This window comes from Hipposideros armiger, unplaced genomic scaffold (assembly GCF_001890085.2).
Source record: "Hipposideros armiger isolate ML-2016 unplaced genomic scaffold, ASM189008v1 scaffold_5, whole genome shotgun sequence".
NCBI lineage: Eukaryota > Metazoa > Chordata > Mammalia > Chiroptera > Hipposideridae > Hipposideros > Hipposideros armiger.
The window spans coordinates 1,434,145-1,460,993 of record NW_017731355.1 but is presented as its reverse complement, the minus strand read 5'-3'; positions in this window follow the sequence as shown (position 1 = coordinate 1,460,993).

Genomic DNA, 26,849 nt, shown 5'->3' with positions numbered 1-26,849 from the left:
ATGGCCACATTCACCTAACTGGTTGTTATCACGAGCGCCTCAAAATAAAACGTTCTCTTGCCCACCACCCCGCCCTCTCCCCCCAAAATTCAAGGGGAAAAAAGTTAAAGTAGAAGCAAGGCATATACAGACATAGTTTGCGGTTAAAAAAAAAAGTCTTAAAAAATGTTAGCTGAACCTTGGCTTTTGTCTCCAAGCCCTCAGGGGGAAAATGTGAGCTTGTTTCCTCATTGAAAAAATATCATAGCACTTGACAGGCTGGATTCTTTGATCCTCAAATGTTGCTGTGAGTTCTCCAGTGCCCCCTTTTGCTCCATCCTTCCTCACCCCCACCTAACTGGGGCTTTGTAACCTGACGCTCCATGAAGAGTATTTCCACAAGAGCATTAAGACGTGTCCTCTCTTAATATCAAACCTGTCCCCTGATTGCCCCCTCCTCATCCCAAGCACAGTCTCCTCCTTCTGAGGCTTCCACCATGAGGATGGCTGGCAGGAGAAGCTGGCTCAGCTGTTTCAAATTAGGGGCGATGGGCGGCTTCCTTGTAATATATGACTTAATCAGTGTCCCTGAAGTAAACAGTCCAAACTAAGTCTGGAAATGACCCTAAACCTCCTCTGACTTTGGAGCTGAGAAGGAATTTGAATCTCTTCTAGGTGTGCGCTAGGTTATCGTGAGCAAATGGGTAGCTGTCCTCAGACCCCCATAGGAATGAAGTGTGCCGTGTGGTGGTTGTGTACTATTAGCGTTGTCAGATACAATATGGGAGGCCCAGTTAACTTTGAATTTTGAGTAACTAACAATTTTCTTTTAGCATAAATGTCCCAAATATGACATGGCAACCATAGTGTTATTTATGCTCCAGGAACAAAGGGACCATGGTGTTCTTGGTATTACCTCCTTCCCACAGAGACAAGGCTGGTGTACGGCTCCATTTGAAAACCTGTTTCTATTTGCTATCGGGCCATGATTTCTCCTTAACACCAGTTCCCTGTCACTCTTACTCAAGTGAGGAGTTAGAGTTAGACTCTTGAGTGAGCAGGGAGATTGCTGCCTGTACGTACCACTCCATAAGCCAGAGGCTGAATGCTGAAAATGTTGTCATCGTATGGACACGTTCCTTTGTATCTTAGATCTTTATCATCCTCCTAGTTGTATTACTTGATCCTACTCAAAAGACTCATTACCCATCATTAAGTGGAAAACAGAAACATACTAAATGAGCATTTGAGTTGCTATCATTTCCTCTAGCTGTAATAATTCTGTGAATTATATCATATTTTTCAACTTTATACCATAGCCTCTTTATAAATCCTATTTGTCATCGTCGTTGCTTAGGGCCCACATAAAAGTAGCTTATGAGAAATGAGGTCGAGTTGCTCTGTCATAATATTGAGAAAGAAGTCAGAAGGCTCGGGGAGGTGGTAACGTTAGAATATATTTACTATGTAAGACTTAGGAATCTGTTACCTGACTGAGCTCCCTGGGAGGGCTCACAGCACATTCTTTTCACTAAGGGTATAAGGAATGCATTGGTGGGGAGCATCGGTAATTTTGAGTACAGTGGTTAGTGTTAGGAGATCCTGCCACGGCCCTAGAGAACCCCTAGAAAGGCACAGTCCTAGGGCCCACCATCCCCCTTTTCTCCTAAATCAAATTACTCCAACAGCGAACTCCAATTTCCTGTTGCATGTATCCCAAAATGGTTATGTCAGTGATGAACGCTCCTTATTCTTTTAAGGATACCTCCTCTGTCAGGTGGCAGAGTCCTGCTAGGAGATATATAACAAAGAGGGAAACTTTTTTGATGGCCCCAGACAGAGCTAAAGCTGGTGGACTAAACAGGAGGAAAAAAACAGTATTCGAAGCTTATTAGATTGGGGGAAATTAAAAAGGAAGCCCCAAATTATGTCTCATGACAGTTAGGAAGGATTAAAGAGATTTCTCAAGAAATATAGCAGGGAATGGGGGGAGGCCTTACGAACAGTGACCAGAAGGAAATGCTGTGACAGAGAAAAACCAGGTGAGATTTGCAAGAGTTAACAAACAATAAGGGAACCAAGAGCTAGAATCATGGCGTAGAACACAAAAGACAAGAGCTGGACTAGGAAGGGCTAACAGCACACAGAAGATATAATAAAAAAAGGCAACAGAGGAAATTGTTCAAATGGCGCAGGCAACCTGCTTGCCTGGAAAATTCATAAGAAAAGGGTAGATATATTAACATCATCAATACGGGAAGGAGGCAAAAATAAAGTTAGGTAACAGTAAATGATGGTATGAGAAGAGGAGGGAAAGAAAGGGATTAAAATAAAAAAGGAAAACTAAGCAGGCAAAGATACAGAATTTAAATTTTTATTTTTATTTATTCCTGTTCCCACATTTTATTGTATTTCCCTGGCAGACATCCCACACTCTGGTAAGTCTGGGGGAAAGGAAGGAGTTGGCAGAATAATGTTGCTTTGGGGATTTGAATCTTATTACTTGGTGCTGTTAGTGTTGGGCAGACATTTATAAAAATTACATGCTGTCGTGGCAGGTCATTTTAAAAAAAAATGAATCTTGAGCTTCAAATTTAGGACAAAGGTGAGGGTTTCAGATTAGTCTAAAAGAAATGAAGGAAAACAGGACTGAGGCAAAAGGAAGGTGGAGTGCCGATCGGCAGTCCTTAGCTGAGAGGGAGCTGGAAAACTCACCAGTTACCGAGAACGAGAAAAATCCAGTGCCAGGTCCCTGATGGACGGGAGACGTTTGTTTCCTGGAACTTGTCTTTTTGGATGCTTACTTCTCTAGCGATTTGTCATTAAATTAACATTATTGGCCAGAAGCTTAGACAAAATCATTAGGGTTGCATTTGTATGCTAGATACTGTTGTGATTAATCTCTCTGTATTTTGCCCTCATCTTCTGTTGGGGAAAATTTTGGCTCACCTCGCTTGCCCCATGTGCCTCCCCCGCTAGTCTCCCCTCTCCTTTGCTCCTCATCTTATTTGTGAGAGGAACAGAGGCATGTCAGGGCCACACCTCTCTGAGATCTGAGCTGCTGCCACCCACATCCTGCCTGCGTTGATTCTGTAGCTCACACTCTGGCCTCCCGGGAAGGGATTTGACGCCCCACTCGAGAGCCATACTGGGATGCCTTTGTAGCAGCTTCTCAGCTTCTTTGTCTTCAGGCGGCAGCATCCTTCCTCCAACCCAGGCCCTCCAGACTCCCTTCCTCTTCCTTCTTACCACAGCCTTGTAGGATCATTTTCTAAAACCTTCACCCAGCGGCAGGAGAAAGGGTTTGGGGTGCCTATTTCTCCAAGTGACTTTTTGCTAAAAGGCAGCCTGGGAGATTATTTACAATCCAAATAGTCCACAGAGATTGCCTCCCTGCGCAATGTCCTCATTAGCTGAGAGTTCTCTGGGGTTCGACACGAGGGGGGGTGCGGGGGAGGGGGAGGTAGAGGCGGCCACAGTGTCCCCTCCCCAGCACCTCCTGGCCTTGCCCTGGTCTCCACAGACTACCCATGCGGCCTTCTGAAGAGCTGATTCTGTAAAGTGATTATTTTCCCTTTTTCTAATCTTAGAAATGTTGTCAGACTGGTTCTGAGTCTCCCCATAGGCCCTGCTCTTTGCTACACGATTTTATGTGTGGTGTTGTGTTTTAATTATGAAATTGTGATTCCGGGCCATTGAAAAAGATTTTCACAGGGGAAAATCTTTGAAATGATTCTCTGTCACTCAGTGCTTTGCTTTAGTTCTGTTATCCTTATTAGACTGTGTGTGTTTTTGATATTTATTCAGCATGGTACAGATCAGAGAAGCATTTTCACTGGCAATATCCTTGTGTATCTCTTTTTAACTATGTTTTTAAGACAATAAGTGGCATTTTACTCCAAAACTCCCTCATACACATAGACTTGAAAAGATACAGACTAGACTCATATTTCGTGTATTAAAATACTTGCACAAAAACACTGTTCTTTCTGGTTTATCAAACAAGCTAATGTGTCTCCTGAGAATTTTGAGTTCAGACATGAACAACTCCGTGAACTTTTTTGTGCGTGAATCATTTGAGCTTGGGACGGGTTTCCTCATGGGGAGATATGATTGCATAAAATATTCTACTTCTACCTGAAATGTTTCATGAGATGGTCTTTCAGCAAAGACTGTTAGTTTTACAATAGATAAGCAGTGTTTGAGAAAATAAACTCTGCATGGACAAAAAGCTTTCAGCTTCTTGCATAAATTCTGTCTTCTCAGAAGACCAAAGGGCTCTCATGAGCTCATGAAATTTGAACCTCAAAGATTCAGCTAATTGATCTATTCCTGTTTCCACATTTTATTCCCAGTGGCCAGTTTCACACCCATAACATTTAGGAGACCTGGGAAACCTGGGAGATATTCTCAGCCTGTCAAGACACCCCCCCCCCCCCNATTATTGACTATATTCCCCATGCTGTCCATGACTTATTTGTTGCATACCTGAAAATTTGAATCTCTTATTCTCTTTACCCCCCCCCGTTTTTAAAAAAATTTTTTTTAACTTTTAAAAAAGAACCATTGACTCTTGTGGTTTTGTTTTGTTTTTGTTTTTTTTCTTCTAACCAGCCCAATTCTTAGTCTTGTCAGATTATCCCAGGGGATTTAAGCTCTGAAATCTAATTCCCCTTAAGCAAAGATATTTCATAGGCATTTAGAAGCAGAAGATACATTAGAGGTCTTTTAGTCTCCCAGTTTAAGCAGTTTCAACACAGGAAAGGATCCAGGTAGATGGAGAAGAAATCTTACAGCACGGGGGAGTGTTTACTCAGAAAGAAGAGATTGTTTCAACCTTCAGACTGCAGACAACTTGTACCATCAAACTCCATAAAATGGCTGACATCAAAGGGACAAGAAGCGCGGGGAGGGGGGAGGGCGGGAAATGGGTTAAAGGTTTGACTTTTGGTTTGGGTTTAAAATGAAGTGAAAAAGTTTCCCTACAAGTCATTTCTTTAACTTTTAGACAATCTAGAATGTCTTGCCTTTGAGACCCCAGCCGAGATGAGCTTAGCACAATTTCCACTGCCTGCAGCCTACAGTTTCATCTTTGGCTCCTACCACTTGGCTCAAGTTCAGCTTCTCTCCAACTCCTGCCCTCCTCCTGGGCCTCCTGGGAAGACTCTGTTGCCTGATCTTTATTGCTCTTTTTCCCACACTCCATTATAAAGCATGATATCTGCCTCTGAATTTATTTATTAGGACTCAGATCTATAATATACAACCCTGCGCTTCCTGTCTGACACAGTATCTGCGCAGAAGAGCAAATGAGAGGTGCTGCTCGTCATAAACAGTCATAGAAAGTAAGTGCCCAGAAAGGAAGGGCCAGGGGCTTGCAAAAGAGCTAACCCTCTGGAGGCCCCTCAGAGCCAAATTACATTTTCAAAACTTCACACTCAGAATCCAACAGTCCAGAAGGGCAGCCTCAAGCAGCTCCTTGTGGGGGAGTGCATTTGCAACTGGCAACCTTATACCCACATGTCTGGACCTCATTTAGTACACTAGCTATATATTTTTTTAAAAATTAACATTTTGCCTAATAAGTTTAATCCTGAAAGTTGCTCTCGTTCCCTATGTCTAACCAGGCTGCATACATAGTGTGTCTTTTTGTTAAAGCAGGTAATGCAGTCACATGTTCATAACTCAAAATGATATGAAAAAAATATATATCGATAAGTCTCACTCCCACCCGGACGCTGTGCACCCATCCCCATGCCATGTGCAACCACTTTTATTAGTTTCTTATATATTGGGCTGTCGGAAAAGTCATGACGCATTTTTGCAACGAAAACCAGAAAAAAATACGTCATGGCTTTTCCGACAACCCAATATCTTCTCAGGGCTTCTTTTTATTTTTACTTTTTTGTTTTCTTAAATAAGCTTTAGTTTAGAATACTTTCAATTTATAGAAACCCTGCAAATGTAACGCTGAAAGTTCTCATACCCTCTCACTCCATTTCCTCTGTTGGGGTATCTTACAATACCATGGTACATTTGTCACAAGTAGAAAACAAACTTTGGTACATTGCTAGTCACTAAACTCCACACTTTGTTCATCTATCACCAATGTCCTTTTTCTAGCCCAGGATTCCATCCAGAAGACTGCATTAGTCATCAAGTCTTTGGCTACTCTTGGCTATGGCAGTTTCACAGATTTGGCTTGTTTTTAATGACTTTGACGGTTTTGAGGAATGCTGGGTTGAGTATTTTGTAGAATATCCCTCAGCTGGGGTTTGTCTGATGTTTTTCTCATGATTAGACCGGAAGGAAGACCACAGAGGTATACTGCTCTTCTCATCACATCATGTCATCAGACACATGGGGTCAATATGACTTTTACTGTTTGTGTTGACCTTGATCACCTGGCAAGGGGGTGTTTACTAGGTTTCTCCATTGTGAAGTTACTCTACCCCCCTCCACCCCCATCCCTTCATACTATGCTCTTTGGAAGCAATGCCTGAGGGCAGCTGCACTCCAGGAAGCCTACAGTGTTTCTTAATCTGTATTTGGTAAATTGGCAGGGCCTTAGGAGCACCAAACTTGTGCTAAGACTGTTCTTTCCAGTGGAGGCTCTAAAATCAGACTTTCTCATCAGGATCTCACCTCCTGACAGGACTGATACATTCTCAGAAGCAGTTCATGCACTTAACAGATCACTGGGTTTTCGCTCTGTCATTTTAATCATGCTTTTATAGTAACGCCTCTGCATCAAGATCAGCTTTTATGAGGGTGGACACCATAGTGTGGTATGCACTAGGAAAATGCTCTCTCCACTAAATTTCAGTGGCTTTGCATTGGATTTTGTTTTGAGCTGAGTCCTGAAAAAAAAAAAAGTGTGGCTCACAGGATGGTCAGTATTTGATGTTGGAGAGAATGAGGCGGGTGGGGTGGGGGTGGGGGGGGACATGCACACAGGCTTGTAATTGCATGTGTGTTTTATAGTTCTAGCTCTGGAACTTCCTGTTGGGAAATAAAAATCTTTAAACCTATTTCTGTTTTACCACTGACACTGACTCCCACACTATAGGCTTGGGAAATTTATTTTTGCCTCCTGGGACCTCAGAATTGTCACCTGCCAAATGGAGAGGACAACGTGAGGTCCCAGCAGAGCATCTTGCTAAGCACTTTGTTACCTGGATAGAATAGACTAAAGATGGGCAGCTCTTAATGCTAGAGATGATGTGATATGAAGACGTTGGAGCACAGAACCAGCCCTCTGTCCCCTGTGAAGGGTTCACAGGGCAAAGAGCGTGGTGCGTTATTGTAGTCATCAGCTCTCGAGGTTCTTTCTGGGAGAAGGCGCTCTACCTGTGTAAAATCAGGTCTCGTCTGCTCTGTTACTGCAGCAGTAACAGGAAAAGTTTCCTCTTTTTTTAGCTGGCTTATAAAAATAAACAAGTAAAAACAACATACTCTGGTAAAAATGTTCTTGAAAAAAATAAATATAATATCAGGAGTGGGAATGTTTTTAATGAGAAGCAAAAATACCTAGGTCAACCAATATGGTTTGTAGAACTGACTGACAAAACAAAAAGCATTGACCAAAGTCTGGCAGCCCCTGTAAGACCCCACTAAAGACTCAACCTCTGTTACAGCATAGTCTTAACTGTAGGTGAATTATACCATGTTAAATTCTCACTACTCACATGCTTTTTCAACCAACAAGCATTTATTGGCCTCCGCCCTGAGCCAGGTACTGTGTTAGTTATTCATCCTAAAGAGCATGAAAATATTATTCTAAGTGTCAGCACTACCTTCATGACTCATTAAAATCTTTTAAATACATTTATCCAGGACCAAAATATACATCTTCAAGCCAAAGATTATATTATTCCTTGGCCACACCCTTCAGCAAGTCATCTTTTCTCTTCCACAATCTGCCTGGGCCCAAAGAGCGTCTGGAGAGGAAAGTATTTGTGGGGTTTTGTGGGTCAATCAAATAAAAAGGATGTGACAACTTGATGTGGGTTTATGATATTTTGTTTGGTTTATACCAGGCGGGGGTGACAGATAGATTTGTGTGGGGCAACCGTGTCATACTCCCTTTGCTTTCCTTAATCACAAAAAGGTGCCAGATAACTGAATGTTCTAGATAGATCATGGAATTATGTAGTTACCACAAAGCATGGCGTTTGGCAGACAATGATCATCTCTGAAGATTCTGAGTTTGCTTAATCATGAAAGCAATCATCTGAGCATTTGGTCATTTCTTGTAAAGTCCTAAATATTATATCAGGGCTTGCCTTGTCCTGTATGCTAAGTGAGCCATTGGCTGATAATGGGAAAGGCTCCCCTACCTAAGAATATTCTACCCACCATACCCCACCACCTCCTACCATCACTGCTCCTCCCACCAACATATCTTTCTCAGATGTGCTTGGCTTTCATCACTAGTCTTTTCACAGTGAAACTCTTTTTTTTTTAAGGATTTTTATTGGGGAATTGTGGGAAGGGGAACAGACAAGTTGCTGTCCTTTTGTTCTTCAGTCTAGTTGTGGAGGACATTGCTTCACTGGCCCAAGTTGGCACCATCATTGCGCTCTTCCTGGGCAAGGCAAATAAGTTGCTGGCTTCTGGACAGCCGCTCACTGCAGCTGCTGGCCGCTCATGCTGGCTGCTGGCTACACATGGTAGCCCATGGCAACTCACTGCCTATGCCGTCGCTGGTGACTCACGGCAGCCCAGCTCCAGGTCGAGGTGTTACTCAGCATCTTAGCTGTGGAGGGCAGTGTCACTGGCCCTCATATGTGGGATCTGAACCGGGGCCCTCTGGCATCCCAAGCCAGCTCTTAACCATCACACCACTCGGCCGGCCCTCACAGTGAAACTTCTAATGAACTGTAAATTTACTGAGATGGGTAGTGCGTCAGTTGATCAGCAGCCATTGGCAGACTAGATTTGTTGATCAAATTAACGTAGCCACTTTGGCCCAGGTTGATTGAAAAGACAAGTGATTTTTTTTTTGACAACGGAAGAAAAATCTAGAAAAAAATATCTAGATTGATTGGCAGTATATAATAGTGGTTACTATGTGGTTCTAAGAGTCAGGCTATTGCCCTCACTCTATAATCTTCAAGTTGCATAACTTCTTACTGTTTAATTGCTTTATTTGTACAACAGAAAAAATAATAAGAGTACCTACTTCATAAGATTGCAGTTGTGAGGATTAAATGGGAATATTTTTAGATTAGTGCATAGGAATACCTGGCATATCACAAGTGCTTAATAACTATTACATCTTGGAGAGAGATGTGAGCTGTCAGCTATTAGCATGAGAGCATTGAGCATTCTGGTAATGTGGAAGGGAGAAGAAACATCCCTGAGGAAAACATATTAAAAAAATAAGGACTCACAATCGTTTGCTAGCAACTTGTTTCTATCCCTAAGTGTTATACTCAGAAACTCTTCTGAACGCTCCATCAGATGCTTTGCAGGATTCTATCCACCATGGACAAAGGGTTGTCTGCTCCAATTTCTGTGAAGAGTATCCTTTTACCCTTAAACCAGAAGAAGGGGGACTCACTACATTTTCTGCCTCGCGGGTCAGGTGTTGTCAAGTTTTTCATTCATTTCATAGTGGAGAAGTGGCTAGAATCATGTCTGCACTCGGTCGCTGCAGTAGCCTTGGTGACAAATAATTTGACTATTGAACCTCCAGGAGAGAAGAAATGCTTGAGTACAGTACTGACACAAGGACAGAAACAAGGTCAAAAGTTGAAGCTTAGAAGACAAAGAGAAAAGCAATCTTTTCAAGTCTAGACAGCATATTAACAGCAAGGGCTTAATGTGTTGCTCTCTGTTTATAGGTACTTTTTGCTGACAGCAGGGAACATGAGCCCCTTTTTCTCCCCATCCAGCACGTTCCCTTCTGCTGTGTCGGTAGAGGCCACTTCTTCCCATGAGCCCTTGGAGCACTGGCGATCAGAAGCTGTAGCTGGAATCTGAAGGGCAGGGGGGGACAGGAAGGGAAAAAGCAATCTGAGGGTTTACATTTTTGGGGTCAAAGGTAAATCCATCACATCAGTCCAGTAGCAGCTCATAGTTCTGTTTTAGTCCTCCCAAGATTTTTTTTTCTAGAAATTTTATAGTAGTAAATGAGAGAATAGACAGATCATCAAATATTTTATATATATATATATATACACACACACACACACACACACACACACATAATTTTCCTAAGGAAAACAGTTTGAGAAATATTTTTTTCTTTCATTTTTAATCATTTTTTTTAAATTATAAAATGATTGATTAGAATATGGGCAATAGCTGGTGGGAGTGTAAATTCATTTCACCTTTCTGGAAAGCAATTTTGCAGTATGAAATAACAAGCCATCAAAACGGGCATATCCTTGACTGAGAAATTCCATTGCCGGGAATTTATACAATGGGATAGTAGAATAAATATTTATAACAGAGTGTCCCTCACAGAATTATTTGTAATAGCCCCCCCCAATGGAAATTATCTGAACACTCTGACATAGGAGATGGGTTAAATAGAATATAATGGGAATGCAAAAGGCCACTAAAAACATTCGCCAGGGAAGTATTTAATAGCAGTCAGATATAAAGCAGTGCTTAAGACCACAGACTTCAGGGGCCTCGAATTTCAGCGGCTACATGAGAAGGGTGATACCAACTTCAAGAGGTATTGTAAGGATAACTGAGATAAGGAAGATAGAAATGAGGGTGAAGATGAGATCAATGTGATGATGACGATGACATGGTTGGGTAAAAAATGCAGATTTCAAAAGAGAATGCACACTATGGTCACAATGTGGAATTTATTTAAATATATGTACAACTTTAATATGTGTAGGTATATATACGAGTCATATGTGTATGTATGTATGTATGTACACAGAAAAAAGACCAAGGATATACACAAAATGTTAAAAAGTAACTAGCTCTGGGAAGTAGAATGACAAATTCCACTTATTTTTCAAAATTTTTTATTCTGAATGTATATGATATTTGTCATCAGAAGACTTCATACCACTAGGAGATAAAGTCCATCATTTTAACCCTGATATAAAAAAAATGCTAAATCCATTTCCTAAGACCAAGAATCCCCTTGGGTGGGTAATGTGCATCTAACAATGGGGCTCTTTAACCTGGAGAGAGACGGCAAGAAGGACTGACCTCTCAGGAGGCTATCAGCTGCCTGAACCAAGTTCTACTTTAGTCAATGAGACCAAAGCTATGGAATCTGCCTGCCGAAGTTCATCTGAGGCACCTGAATAAGTGAGCAGATTCTCATAAGTTGTGCGTTGGGCTCTGGTTACATAGATGTATGTTTAAATGACTATTTTCCCCTGTTCTGAATTGGAAGGAATCTGTTTGATTAGAACAGTTTGTATAACCGAAATCTGAGACTAAAGGAAGGATTTGGCCGGGACTGTTGATTGCATTGGAGGGTGGATTGGAAAGGAAACTTCCAGAGCGAGAGGCTCTTAGTTTGAGGCAGTGAATTAGAACAAATTGTTCCCCACACTCCACCTAAACACATTAATACACAGCGGGATCTAGCCCCTCAGTAGAAATGGGTTCTACCCTTTCTTACAGGAAGAGAATTGGACTGTTTCTCCTCAGGGATCAGACAAGGTTAACATATATAGATGCATGGGAGCCAGTGGGAATGCCACATTTAATAGTCATTCCATGGCCTGTGCCCCATCCACATTTCAACCCCTTTTTGTTTTTTTAAAACTCAAATACATTTTCTTAAAGGTTTTCTGGGGGGAGGGGTTTTATTTTTGCAAGAGTGGGTGTGTTTGTTGTCTTTTTTTCCCCTTTGAAACTATTTCAATTTTTTCCGGTTTTCCTTCCTGAATTTTAATGGGCCTGAAATTAAGAGTCTGCCAGAATTTGAGCATTCAGAGAAAAAAAGGTACAAGATCTTCCTCTCTCAAAAGCCAGTGGAGGGTACATTTTCCAGACCTTTCTACCACACCCACTCACCCTGAAGGCTGTGTGAGCACCAGCCGAGGCCTCTGCTGGAAGCCCGTACGCTTCCTGTTTTGTGTTTCACCTCGTCTGGACTCTGGGGTAGACTCAACTCTCATCTTTTAGATTCGGTTATTTCAGTCTTGGGTCTCCATTGTCACTTAATCAGGAAAATTCTAAGTCCTCAGTAGGGAGAATAAAGTCGTAACTCTCTTCCTAGCTTTATATTAAATCCTCTACGATCCCCTGAACAAGTGGCCCAGCTCACTTACCTCTAGTTTCCCATCTGTAAAGGGAAAAACTGCGAAGTGTGTTCAATCTTCAAATGCAGTCATCCCTAAACACCTTTGGGGAACAATTTAGATTGTGTCTCATTTTCTCAAAAGGCATACAGAAAGTATCAGATAATTCAAACTGTAACTATCTTCACCAGTATACACAAATCAAATGTGTATTGGTCTGTAATGTATTATAGCAGTGTGTATTCACAAATGCACATGTTACAGAGTAGCTGTATACAAATTCTGCCTTCCTCCATACATACAACGGTTTTCAATGGGTCCTCTCTCGCTTCCAGTTACGTCTCTGTCCTGGCTTCCACTAAAAGGACCCCCTTCTAATTCAGAACCCCACCTCCATTAAAATTTTGTCCAAATGTCATACCAGAGGGACTACAATCTTGTTAAAATAGTTTTTACAAAGGTGTGATCACTAATATGATTAATCCTGCTGAGGAGAGTTGCTAATTTCTTCTAGGATATCCTCTATTTTAAAATTCACCATCAATTTAATTTATTAATAGCTTTTAGGGAGAGGAAGGAAAAATTACTACATGGATTATATACAGTAACAAGGAGATACATTCCAAGTCCAGGGGGGATAATGCAAATTAGCACTGAGAGATCAACAAAGGCATTTATTTGTTCACTGTGTATAAGTAACAGTGCAGACTGGAGTGGATTGCTTGGATGAGATCCATCCACCACAGGTCAGCTGTGTGACCTTGGGCAAGTGACAACCGCTCTGTATCTCAAGTTTCTTCTATCATAAAATAGGGGTAATAGTACCTATTGCACAAGGTTATTGTAAGGATCAAAGGATTTAATATATGTAAAGTGCTTAGAACAGTACTTGGTAACCAATCAACAAAAAGTCTAATTGTTAATCAAGATGAATTTATTTTTCTTTCTTAAATATTTTTTTATTTTTCAATTAGAGTTGTGATACAGTATATTAGTTTTAGATGTACAACATAGTGATTAGACATTTATGTAATTTACAAAGTGATCACCTGAATAAATCTAGTACCCATTTGACACCATACATAGTTATTGCAATATTATTGGCTATATTCCTTATACTACACTTTACATCCCCATGACTATTTTGTAACTACCAATCTACTTTTTAATGCCATCCACTTTTTCACCCATCCGTCAAGCCCCCTCCCATCTGGCAATCCTCAAAATGTTCTTTGTATCTATGAATTTGTTTCTGTTTTGTTTGTTTATTTTGTTTTTTAGATTTCACATATAAGTGAAATCATATGGCATTTGTCTTTCTCTGTCTGACTTACTCCACTCAGCACAGTACCCTCCAGGTCCTTCCATATTTTTGCAGATGGCAAGATTTCATTCTTTTTTATGGCTGAGTAATATTCCATTGTATACATGTGTACCTCTTCTTTATCCATTCATCCACTGATGGACACCCAGGTTACCTCCATATCTTGGCTATTGTATATATTCTGCAATGAGCATATGGATGCACATGTCCCTTTGAAGTAGTGTTTTGGGTTTCTTTGGATAATACCCTGAAGTGGGATTACTGGGTCCTTCTTTATCCCTTGCAATAGCCTTTGTTTTAAAGTCTATTTTGTCTGATGTAAGTATTGCTACCCTCAATTCTTTTTTTCATTTTCATGAAATATCTTTTTCCATCCCTTTACTTTCAGTCTCTGTGTGTCTTTCTTTCTGAGTGACTCTCTTATAGGCAGCATATGTAAGGGTCTTATTTTCTTATTCATTCAGCTACTCTGTGTCTTGATTGGAGCACTTAATCCATTTAAATTTAGAGTAATGGTTGATAGATACATAGTTATTGCCATTTTATTATTCATATATATTTTTTTCTTCTTGAAGAAGTCCCTTTAACATTTCTTATAATACTGGCATGGTGGTGATAAACTCCTTTAGCTTTTTCTTGTTTGGGAAGCTCTTTATCTCCCCTTCAATTTTAAACGATAGCTTTGCTGGTAGAGTAATCTTGGTTGTAGTCCTTGCTTTTCATCACTTTGAATTTTTTTTGCCAATTCCTCTGGCTTGCAGTTTCTGTTGAGAAAGCAGCTGACAGTCTTATGGGAGCTCCCTTGTAGGTAACTATCTGCTTTTGTCTTGCTGCTTTTAAGATTCTCTCTTTGTCTTTAACCTTTGGCCTTTAAATTATAATGTGTCTTGGTGTGGGCCTTTTTGGGTTCATCTTGTTTGCAACTCTATGCACTTCCTGGGCTTATAGGTCCATTACCTTCACCAGATTAGGAAAGTTTTCAGTAATTATTTCTTCAAATAGGTTTTCATTTCCTTCCTTGCTCTCTCTCTTCTCCTTCTGGTACCTCTATGATGTGACTGTTGGTAGCTTTGTTGTTGTCTCAGAAGCCCCTTAAATTATTCTTTTTTTTTTATCCTTTTTTTCTTTTTGCTGTTCTGATTTGGTGTTTTCTGCTATCTTATCTTTCAAATTGCTGATTCAATCCTTTGCTTAATTTAATATACTTTGATTCTAATGTATTCTTAATTGCAATTATTATATTCTTCATTTCTGACTGCTTCTTTTTTATGTTTTCTATATCCATTTTTATGTTCCCTATCTCTTGAAGTTCTCCCTGAGATCATTGAGCACCCTTATAACCAGTATTTTGAACTCTGTGTCTGGTAGGTTACTTGTCTCCATTTTTGTTTAGTTATTTTGCTGGATCTTTGTTCTATTCTTTCATTTGGGACATGTTTCTTTGTCTCCCCATTTTGGCTGCCTCCCTCTGTTTGTTTCTATGTATTAGGTAGAGCTGCTATGTCTCTCAGTCTTAGTAGAGTGGCCTTATGTAGTTTGTGTCCCATGGGGCCCAGTGGACCAGCCTCCCTGGTCACCAGAGCTGGGTGCTCCAGATGTGTGCCTTGTGTAAGTTGTGTGTGCCTTCCTGTTGTAGCTGAGCCTTGGCTGTTGTTTGCACATCAGTGGGAGGGATTGGTCCTTGTGCTGATTGGTTGTGAGGACTGGCCATGACTACAGTGGAGGAGCTGTGGTGCAGGGGCTGACCCTATAGAGAGAAGGATTCGCTTTAGCAGGACTCTGGTGCCTGCCAGTCTACCCTTTGGGTGTGTCATCCATGGAGGCAGCTGGGTGGTGCTCTGGTTCTGCCTGAAGCTGGCCACTGGGCATGCTGGCCCTCATGCCTCCTAGGAGGTGCACCACTGCAGGCCAAGTTCATCTGCAGCCTGTGCCCTGCCCAGGGCCACCTGACATGAGCCACAAAGTGATCTGTGGATGTCATCCACCCAGGCAGGGCTTGGACGTGCCTTGGTTCACTAAGCTGCGAACCAAGGCCAGCTTCAGTCTCACTCAACCACAACCTCCACTGGTTTCCACACTTGAGTTGTGGGGACTTCTCTTCCTGGATCTGCTCAAAGACGTCCCCCGCTGACATCAGTTTTGAACACCAGGAGTCTGGTGCATTTGAAGACTTTTCTAAATGGCCATAGGATCCAGCTTTTGGGAATAATGCTTATCTATATGCCACATACTTAAAAAATTTCTTTTTAAATTTTCAATTACAGTTGACATACAATACTACATTAGTTTCAGATGTACAACATAGTGATTAGACATTTATATAACTTATGAAGTGATCACCCCGGTAAGTCCAGCACCCATCTGACACCATACATTAGTTATTGCAATATTATTGGCTATATTTCCTGTGCTGTATTTTACATCCCATGACTATTTTTATAACTAGCAATTTATAACTGGTAATTTGTACTTCTTTCTTTTTTATTTATTTCTTTTTTTTCTGTTATAGTTGACATTCAATATTATTTTATATTAGTTTCAGGTGTATAGCATAGTAGTTAGACATTTATATAATTTATGCAGTGATCCCCACAATTAGTCTAGAACCCACCTGGCACAATACATAGTTGTTGCTGTATTATTAACTATATTCTTTATGCTTTACTCTACATCCCTGTGGCTATTTTGTAACTACCAGTTTGTATTTCTTAATCCCTTCATCTTTTTCACCCAGCTTCCCAATCCCCCTCCTCTCTGTCAACCATCAGTTTTTTTTCTTTATCTATGAGCCTGTTTCTGTTTTGTTTGTTTGGGTTTTGTTGTTGCTTTTCTTTAGATTCCACATATTAGTGAGATCTTATAGTATTTGTCTTTCTCAGTCTGATTTATTTCACTAAGCCTATCCCTTCATGTTTTACATCCAGCTCCCTAATCCACCTCCCATCTGGCAACCATCGATTTGTTATCTGTATCTATGACAGTTTTTTTCTGTTTTGTTTTTTAATTTTGTTTTTTGAATTCCAGATATAAGTAAAATCATATGGTATTTGTCCTTCTCTGTATGACATATTTCATTTAGCATAATACCCACTAGGCCCATCCATGTTGTCACAAGTGGCAAGATTTAATTTATTTTAATGACTGAGTAGTATTCCATGGTATATATGTACCACATTTTTATCCACTCACCTGTCAGCGGACACTGAGATTGCTTTCATATCTTGGCTATTGTAAATAATATGAATACAGGGGTGCAGTTGCCTTTTTAAATTAGTGTTTTAGATTTTTTTTGATAAATACCCAGAAGTATAATTGCTGGGTCATATGGTAATTCTATTTTTAATTTTTTGAGGACACTCTATGCTGTTTTCCATAGTGTCTGTTTGCATTTGATTTTAATAGGAATAGAAAGCCAGGGTTTTAAGCGGGATAGTGAAACAGCTGATTCCATTTTGGAAAAATTTTTTAAAACAAAAACAAAAGTATTTCAAATATTGTTATCTAGAGTTCAGGCGTTCTCGGGTTCAGGTTTTTAGGATCAATTTAATAGACTCATCCTATATATTAAAATATTAGGTAAAAGTGTTTTTATAATAAGTAGTTGTTCTAGAAACGTTTGCCTCCTTTGTATAGTGAGTCTGGGATAGTGACAGGAGCATAGCACTGTGTCAGTTTTTGGCCATGGGGTGTGCTGGGAAAGACTGGAGCATATGGTACAAGGCTGAACAGCAAGAGCCCCTTTTCTCCCATGTGCCCCAGGGAATTGAGGCATGAGACCGCCACATGAACATTCTGTCATGAAACTTCATGTGCCGTGGAAATGCGAAACAATTCAATTCCCAGACCAGCTGTGGTCAAAACACAGCTGGACAAATGACAGCATCTAGAACCAGACAAATTGTGAGGGTGTTTTTCAGCTCAGGAGTGCAGAGCTAGGTCACTGTCATGCCAATTAACTATAGTTCAAGCTCAGGTGATGATCTCAGGGATCTCTACAAATATACATCCTGAAATGGTGTGTTAGTAATACTAACATGTCAACGTGAAGTTTATATTTGTTGCGATGCTTTTGAGTTTATTAAAAAAATTTTTTTTTGAAAACCTACTGTGCTCTATCATCACAGGAAATCGCTGTATCAGAAGTAATTAGCCACTTGGCTGCTGAATAACAGATGAGATGTGTCCAGCAAATGCTCCTCTCCAGCGTTCCTAAATCAAATGGGCCTGTCCTGACCTTCAGGTTGTTTGAATGGCAGAGGTAACTGCCAAAACACACTCCTGCTCCTGGAGTAACTCAAGGTTTAGTGGGCTCTGGAGCCGCAGTAACAGGCATCTGGTAGTCAACCTTTTCCTGTAATGAGGAGTTATTAAATATTCACATCAGGAACCAGGGCTTTTGTCGGCCTTCAACTGGTCTTCCAACCTGTTACCTATTATGCCTCACACTTTATATACCCCTGCATACAACAAGAAGAAACTTGTGAGTGTTCTATAAAACCTGCCACTGACATCAGGGTGGGTCTTTGAGGCTTATGGTTATCCTAATAAAACCAAGGAATGTGTAACAGGCTGTAGCCAGCAGACCACCAACTACTTTATTGTTTAAACACAAAGGAAAACCCCTGGTAAACTTACTGTACCTGAGGCACAGCGTGTGGCTGTTTCTTAACCCTTGAAGCCTCTGTTATGTACCCACCTTAAGACGACTTCTGTATGTTTCTCGTTTCCCTCCTTGTGATGAGTCTAGTAAATTACACACTTAGACAAGAAATACTTATTGATGGTATGGTTATGAATTACAGATTGGAGCTTACAAATCAATTCAGAATTTTTTTTAACATAAATTCAAACCAGATCTATGCGGCCAACTTTTCCTCAAAAAGCATAAACATGAGGCAAAGGAGAAGCCAGGCAGATGGGCAATCAGGTAGCCCTAGAATAGGTGGGAAGGAGGTCTTCTATGACCCCACAATCCTCTTCCTTTCTCCATGGCTACCTTCATGCTGGGGGCTCAGTGTCTTTCCCCTACCAAAGTAATTACAAATGCAAAAAAGGACCCGTATCAGCAGGGGAATGGCAGGAAACTCTCAAAAGAGTTAACCAGAAGGATTAAATGAAGTAGCTATTTAGCAAGGTATGGGCAGGTAAAGGGGATCAGGGAGGGGTGAGAGAGCACCCAGTGACTACCACGAGCAGGGAGCTGTTCCCACACCAGTGCCAACAGGCCAGGGGAGGGGGAGCCCTTGTGAGAATCCGGCAGGACCTTCGGCAAAGGAACATAATGCTGCTGCCTACAGTGGCCAGCCTCCTGGGGCACAGAATAAGCTGTGAGAGGGTGGAAAATCCATCTGGAGCAGCGGTTCTCAACCTGTGGGTCATGACCCCTTTGGGGGTCAAACGACCCTTTCACAGGGGTCGCCTAAGACCATCGGAAAACAAAAACATATTTACATTAAAATTCATAACAGTAGTAAAATTACAGTTATAGAGTAGGAACGAAAATAATTTTATGGTTGGCGGTCACCACAACATGAGGAACTGTATTAAGGGGTCGCGGCATTAGGAAGGTTGGGAACCACTGATCTGGAGGGACAAACAGAAAGTAACCAGCATGGGATCTAACATCAGATTATTCAATCTATTACCTTGCTCAAATTCTTTAAAATCCCAAACCTAATAAATATAAACAAAAAGTTAGGCTCATGTGGGTATTTTATTTTTAATCCTTGTGCTAAAGGGTTTTCCAGCATCAGTGAGTAGATCTGGAAGGGGGTGAAAAGAAGGGCCTGTCTCTGTTTCCAAAAATATACTTAACAGTTGGTGGCCTCTGGTCTTAGGGATGCTCAGTGGTGGGAGGGAGAGCTTCCAGGTGAGACTGGATACACGTGGTACACTAGGTCTTCTGCCCTCTCCAAGTGTCCTTATCTGCCAAACAAATATGCAGCATATTCACATTGAAAAGGATTTTCCCATTTAGTTTGTTTCAGGGTCATGAACCCATGCCCTCATCTCAGTCCTGAACTTTTGACAAAGCCTGCTCAATAATTTTCCTGCTCCTGGCCTTGCTCCCTCTACGCCATGATCCCCCATGTAATCATCAAATATTCTATCTAAAAAAAAAAATATCTGCTTAAAACCCTGCCATGACTCCCCATTACCTACAGCGTAGAGTCCAAACTCAAGACTGATTCCCAGGAACTTCCACAGCCTCATCCCTTTCCAACCCTCCTCATTGCCCTTCAGTTACCAGCCACGACTGGCGCTTTTGCTCATGTCATTTGAGACACATGATATCCTTTGCTGAGTCTCCTGCCACCAGTACATGTCTCACTCCTACTGCTAATTTTGAGAAGCCGCTCAGGAGGAAGAACTCCAGGCTGAGATGCAGAGATGCTGTCACCCTCACCCTCCTCCATCACAGCACCCCCCATCACAGCATCACATTGGCATGTCCCATCTCCCCACTGGCACTGGGAGCACCATAAGGGGAGGGGTGATGTCCTACTCGCTAATGATCCTCCTAATACAGTACAAGGCAAGAGCTGACATTAGAAAATATTTAATATACTAAACTAAATGACTGCTTGCCATAAAGAAAGTGCTTCCTTGGCCGGCCGAGTGGCGCGTTGGTTAAGAGCTGGCTTGGGACGCCAGAGGGCCCCGGTTCGGATCCCACATATGAGGGCCAGTGACACTGCCCTCCACAGCTAAGATGCTGAACAACAGCTCAACCTGGAGCTGGGCTGCCATGAGTCCCAGCGACGGCGTAGGCTGCAGCCCCTGTGGCAGTGGGTTGCCATGGGCTACCGTGTGTAGCCAGCAGCCAGCGTGAGCGGCCAGCAGCCGCAGTGAGCGGCCGTCCAGAAGCCGGCGACTGATCTGCCTCGCCAGGGAAGAGCGCAATGATGGTGCCAACTTGGGCCAGTGGAGCAACGTCCTCCACAGCTAGACTGAGGAACAAGACGACAGCAACTTGTCTGTTCCCCTTCCTCCAAGTCCCCAATGCTGTTCCCATCCCCCAATTCCCCAATAAAAATCTTTAAAAAAACAAAACAACAGAAAGTGCTTCCCCAAAGCGAAGTTCTTCAGGGCATTATGCGGTTTTTTTTTAAAACTCTGTAAAAAAACATCTTTATAGCTATTTAGTTATCATTACTAGGTCTTGCCATATGTTCTATATACACCTCAGCCCCTTAAGAATTGATTTAAATGAAAAGCCAAATAATTTTGAAAACTGATTGATTAAAGGATGCTTTGCTGGAATGATTGGAAGGAACAGGAAAAATAGGCCGTAGAGCATCTGACTTACAGAGGCTTTAAAATGCCTGCCAGTAGAAGAAGTAAAGTTCCTGGTTACCTGAAGACAATAATATAGTAATTCCCCCTGATCTGTGATTTCAATTTCCTTGGTTTCAGTTACCCATGGTACAAAAATATTAAATGGAAAATTCCAGAAATAAACAATTCATAAGTTTTAAGTTACATGCCATTCTGAGTCCCTCACTTCATCTCATCACATAGGCATTGTATCATCTCACATCATTATCATTAGAAGGGTGAGTACAGTATAATAAGATATTTTGAGAGAAAGACTATATTTACATAACTTATTACAGTATATTGTTATAATTGTTCTATTTTATTTTTGGTTCTTGTTGTTAATCTCTTACTCTGCCTAAATTATAAATTAAACTTTATCATAGGTATGCATGTATAGGAAAAAACATAGTGTATATATATATATATATATATATATATATATACACTATATATATATATATATATACACTATATATATAATATATATATATATAATATATATATATAAATGGTTTGGTACTACCCATGGTTTTAGGCATCCACTAGAAGTCTTGAAATGTCTCCCCCACAGATAAGGGGGCACTATTGTAAGGATCATTTGGAAATGCCAGCATTGATAGGCTGACCTCCATGTTCCTGTGGGTCTTGTTTTTCTGTAGTTCCAAAATAGCTTTCAAATACAGGCTACTTCATTAACTACTTAGTGGAGATATAATCATTCAGTGTTGTTGCACAATTGTGTGGCTACAGGACTACCTTGTAGAGTTTGGGTCTATTCTAGGAAATGGGAATGCTAAAGGAAATGGGTCAAACATATTTCAGTTCTCATGAGCTATTTCCTCTGCCAACATTGTTTATTACCTAAAACCAATATCCCATAGATGTCTCTATCTTCTTGGTGTTCTCTAGCACTCCTGGAATGGTTGGACCACATCTACAGTACAACTTCATACATTCAACTGGAGCTCACCCACCTGGAGTTACCAGGAAACTTGCATCATTATATTCAACATGTTGCCTTAACCATCAAAATAATCGGGAGTTGGTTTATTTTTTGGAAAACTATTTGCTGCAAATCAAAATTTTTTTCAGTCAGAAAAAGGATGTTAACAGCCAAGAGACCACATCAGCATGAACAAATCAAAGATGTAGGCTGACACCACTCTACCTGTAGAAGGAGCAAGGGGAGAGCTTCACTTGTTGGCTAATAACTCTCAGTTGCATACTGGCTTACCAACCCGCCATAACCATCGGCCCCACCCGGGGCCCAAGCAAGGACAGCCCATACGGTCAAAAGGGGCAAGGATAGGCCTCACAAATGCCAACTCCTTTAGACAAGTATCCAATGCTGGAAATCAAAATTGACACCAAATTATTCAATAAAGCCACACATCATCACCACCACCACCACCGCTGCCGCCGCCGCCATTTGAACACAATATTATTTTTCTTTTTTCCAGAATGTGAAGTTGAAACTAATTCAACAGCTCAATTTATATAAACAACAGGCAATTGGAAATCCCAGCCTTATAAGCAATGTATGTTATTGTATATGGTTTGGTCTCATTCTGGATAAATCACTTATAAAACTACCTACCGGACTTATGTCTCCAGTTGAAGAGGCATCAACATTGATGGCAGCCTCCTCTATACAGTTGCTTCTTCTCTGACAGTTACTGCTCAGATACTGGGCCCTTTTCCAGAAAATGATGCTAGAGTCAGGAGGCAGAGAGTGTGGCTATCCACCTGAATGCAAGTGCCAAACATGAGAAAGCATCTGTTCCATAATGTTGAAGGTAAAATGTTGACACAATTGTGAAGACCATAATGAAAAGATATCAAGGTTACCATTGAATCCAGCAATCGTTATGCTTGGTATTTGTACCCAAAGGAGTTGAAAACTCATGCCTACACAAAAATCTGCACACAGATGTTTATGGCAGCTTTATTCATAATTGCCAGAACTTGAAAGCAATTTAGATGTCCTTCAGTAGTTGAGTGAATAAACTGTGGTACATCCAGACAATGGAATATTATTCAGTGCTAAAAAAGAAATGGGCTATCAAGCCATGGAAAGACACAGAAAAAACTTAAATGCGTAATACTATGTGCAAGAAGCCAGTCTGAAAAGAGTACATAATGTATGCTTCCAATCATATGACATTCTGGAAAAGGCAAAACTTTGAAGATAATAAATAGGTCAGTGGTTGCCAGGGGATGATGAGGAGGGAAGGGTGAATAGGCAAAGCACAGAGGATTTTTAGGGCTGTGAAACTATTCCATATGGTACTACCATGATGGCTACATGACATTACACATTTGTCTAAACTCATTGAATGTACAACACCAAGAGGGAACCATAATGTAAACTATGGACTTTGAGTGATAATGATGTATAAAGTAGGTGCACTGATTGTCACAAATGTGCCACTCTGGTGGGGGAAGTTAATAGTCGGGGAGGCAGTGTGGGTATGGGGTGGGGGTATATGGAAACTGTACTTTCTGCTCAATTTTGCTGTGAACCTAAAACTGCTCCAAAAAATAAGGTCCATAAGTCCAGCATGTTAGAAAGAAAATGATATAGAGGAAGCTGAATAAAAGTGAGTCTTTTATTTATTTATTTTAAAAGATTTAAAAAAATTTTTTTTTATTGGGGAATTGGGGAAGGGGAACAGCTGAGCTGTTGTTCTTCACTCTTCGTTGTGAAGGGCACCAGTCACCATCTGGCTGGGCATCGGCAACTCATGGCCTCTAAGCTCAAGGTGCTGTGTTTAATCTTAGTTGTGGGTGGGTGTAGCCACCATCCCATACGGGGTCGAACCAGCAGCCTTGTTGTTAAAAGCACACATTCTATCCACTGAGCCATCCGGGTGACAGCTCAGCTCAAGGTGCCGAGTTCAGTCTTAGTCGATAGCGTAGCCCACTACCGAACAGGCAATTTGTTGTTACACCAGCTGAGCCATCCTGCCACCTGTTGGCAGCTCAGCTACAGCTCAGCTCTTGCACAGCATCACTGGCCCATGTGGGAATAAAACCAGCGGCCCTGTTGCTCAGAGCTCACGCTCTTAAGCCAACTCTTAACCAACTGAGCCACTTGCCGTCCCCAAAAGTGAGTCTTTTAAATATTTGATTTAAAAATCAATGTTCGAGGGCCTGCTGAATGGTGCAGTTGGTTAAGAGCACAAGCTCTGAGCAACAGGGCCGCCAGTTCGATTCCCACATGGGCCAGTGAGCTGCACCTGAGCTGAGCTGCTGCTGAGCTGGTGAGAACACGTGCTCTTAACAACAGGGTTGCCGGTTTCACTCCTGTATGGGATGATGGGCTGCAACCCCCAACCCCACAACTAGATTGAAAGCGGCAACTGGACTTGGAGCTGATGGGTCCTAGGAAAATACAATGTTCCTCTTCCCCAGTTCCCCAATAAAAAAAAAGAAAGAAAAGAAAAATCAATGTTCGGCTGCTGAGAGACTTAGAGGAGTCAAAAGGGATGCTTTGTTTTTAATGTGTCTGTTTGATGCAGCCCCATCCTCAACAGACCACTTTCCTCATGCTGGAACCCCACTCCTGCCCTCTTTGGTGTCAGAACCTGGTCATTCATCAGGTTGTTTCCTACTCGGTCGGCGCCTGTGGCCTCAGGAGGAAGCCCTGAAGTGTGTGGAGGTAGGAAGACGGCGCCTTTCCCCAGTACCCCTTTACTCACATGCACCTACAGACTCAGGGTCTCGTCTAAACAGCCTGTGTGAACTTGCCTTGAGTCCCTGAAGGAGGAAGCTGCTATGGACTAACTTCCACCCAAGACTGGACAATCACTAAGGACGCGCTGGGCTGGACTATCATTGCTCTACCGAGGTCTGAGCCTTGACCGAGGCCTGGCTGAACACTGGTGCCTGAGAACAGCCTGGACCCTGGGAAAGACATGCAGCCCGACTCCCCTTTCCCTATTCGCCCAGATAATGACACACAGAAAAGAGACACGGTATACAGTCAAGTTTAACAGCAAGAGTGAAACTAAGTAGTAACTTTGCCATAGGAGCTGACTGATTTATCCAATACATTGAGAATAAGTACAGACCTGAAGCCTACTGTTCAGACACAGAATCATTATTAAAGTATTCATTTCTCGATATTGCAATCCCATCTCCAAAACCACAGATTTTTTTTCTCCTCAGTCTCTCAGGCCTGTTGTCTTTGCCTCTATTTCTTCATTCTGCTGCCTCAGAAAAAATCCCGGTAGAGGATATAGACAATCACAGGAGCCTTTTAAAAGTACAGTGGGCAACAGTGACCCCTGCTGGATGAATGAGGACAAACTAGCCGGGCACTGGACCAACAGAAAAATGTTTTCAAGGTTGCTTCTGAAGGAGGAAAAAATGTTTTGTTTTTAATCGTCTTTTTTTTTAAGCTTGATTGGATTAAAAACAAATTCGTGAGATTTATTCTTTTTTATGTTTTTAGAAACAAACTTTGTTGAGTGTTTGCTGCTCCTACAGCATGTTGATAACTTATGCTAAGTGATTTTTTAAGAGCTCCGTATGTTCTGTGCATGAGTTCTAAAAGCAGCTTAACTGCCTAATAGCTGAACTGTTTCTTTTCTATCTAATTGCCTGCCAGTGCTCCACATTATTTGTGCACAGGCGGGAATGTATCTGCTTTGTGATCAGGAGTAATTTCTGATAAACCTGAAAGCATATGGTAGACTTCAAGACTGAGTTTTCAGAACTGCTTGAGCAAAAGGGATGTGTTTGAGATAGGTCAATAGGTCAAAAAACATCCAGAAAAATTTTGACACATGTTGCCAAACTTTTTCTCTTGGCCACAATGGAATCTGGATATTTTCAGAATCGTTTGGTCCTTAATTTGTAGGGTGCTTTTTTAAAAAGAGTAAGTTCCCTTGTACTATATAGTATATATCCTGGTGCATTAAAATATGCTCTGCTTGGCAGTCTCCTCTTACTCACTGGTTAGGGGCCTGGTGAAAACAGAGTTTGGTGTTTCAGTTCACTGCCTCTCACATCAAAATGTCTGACCACACTGGCTTCTAATCTGACCCTGCCACTTCCTAGTTAGGCAACTTTGGGCAAATTTTCTAAATTTCCTAAGGGTCGGTTTCTTCTTCTGTAAAATGGGGTTGTTTATAGTGCCCATTTCAAGGGGTTATTGGGAGGATTTAATAAGATAATGTATGCTCAGTGCTTAGACAGTAGCTGGCCCACAGTAAATGATCAATGAATAAAAGGTATAATTATGAAAAGTAAACTAAGCCTGTATACAAACAGTTTCCTTCCTTCCTTCCTTTCTTCCTTCCTTCCTTCCTTCCTTCCTTCTTTCCTTCCTTCCTTCCTTCCTTCCTTCCTTCCTTCTTTCCTTCCTTCCTTCCTTCCTTCCTTCCTTCCTCCATCTACTTTATGCAGAATTCTACACTAGATACTGAGGAGCATAAGAAGCTGAGAAAGAGTCTCTGATGTTTTATCATTTGGATATAGGCTATGATTCTAAAACCTGTTTGCTAACACCCCAGAATAATTTCAATTAGCTTTAGATGAAAATTTTCAAATCTTAGAGGTGAAGACATAGAAAATAACGATTTTGAAAAACTATAAATGATCAGCAATCATACGAGGTCTGACAAGTTCACGAACTTGTTGCAATGAAGTTGCTAACCTTTTTTTATATCAGAGGAAATATTCATTATGAATTTGTACCAACTGGACAAACAGTTATCCAAGTTTACTATTTGGAAGTGCTGAAAAGACTGTGTGAAAAAGTTAGATGACCTGAACTTTTCTCCAATAATCATGGCTTGTATCATGACAATGCACCAGCTCACACGGCACTGTCTGCGAGGGAGTTTTGAGCCAGTAAACAAATAACTATTGGAACACCCTCCCTACTCACCTGATCTGGCCCCCATGACTCCTTTCTTCACCTGAAGATAAAAGGAATACTGAAAGGAAGACATTTTTATGACATTCTGGACATCAAGGTTAATATAACG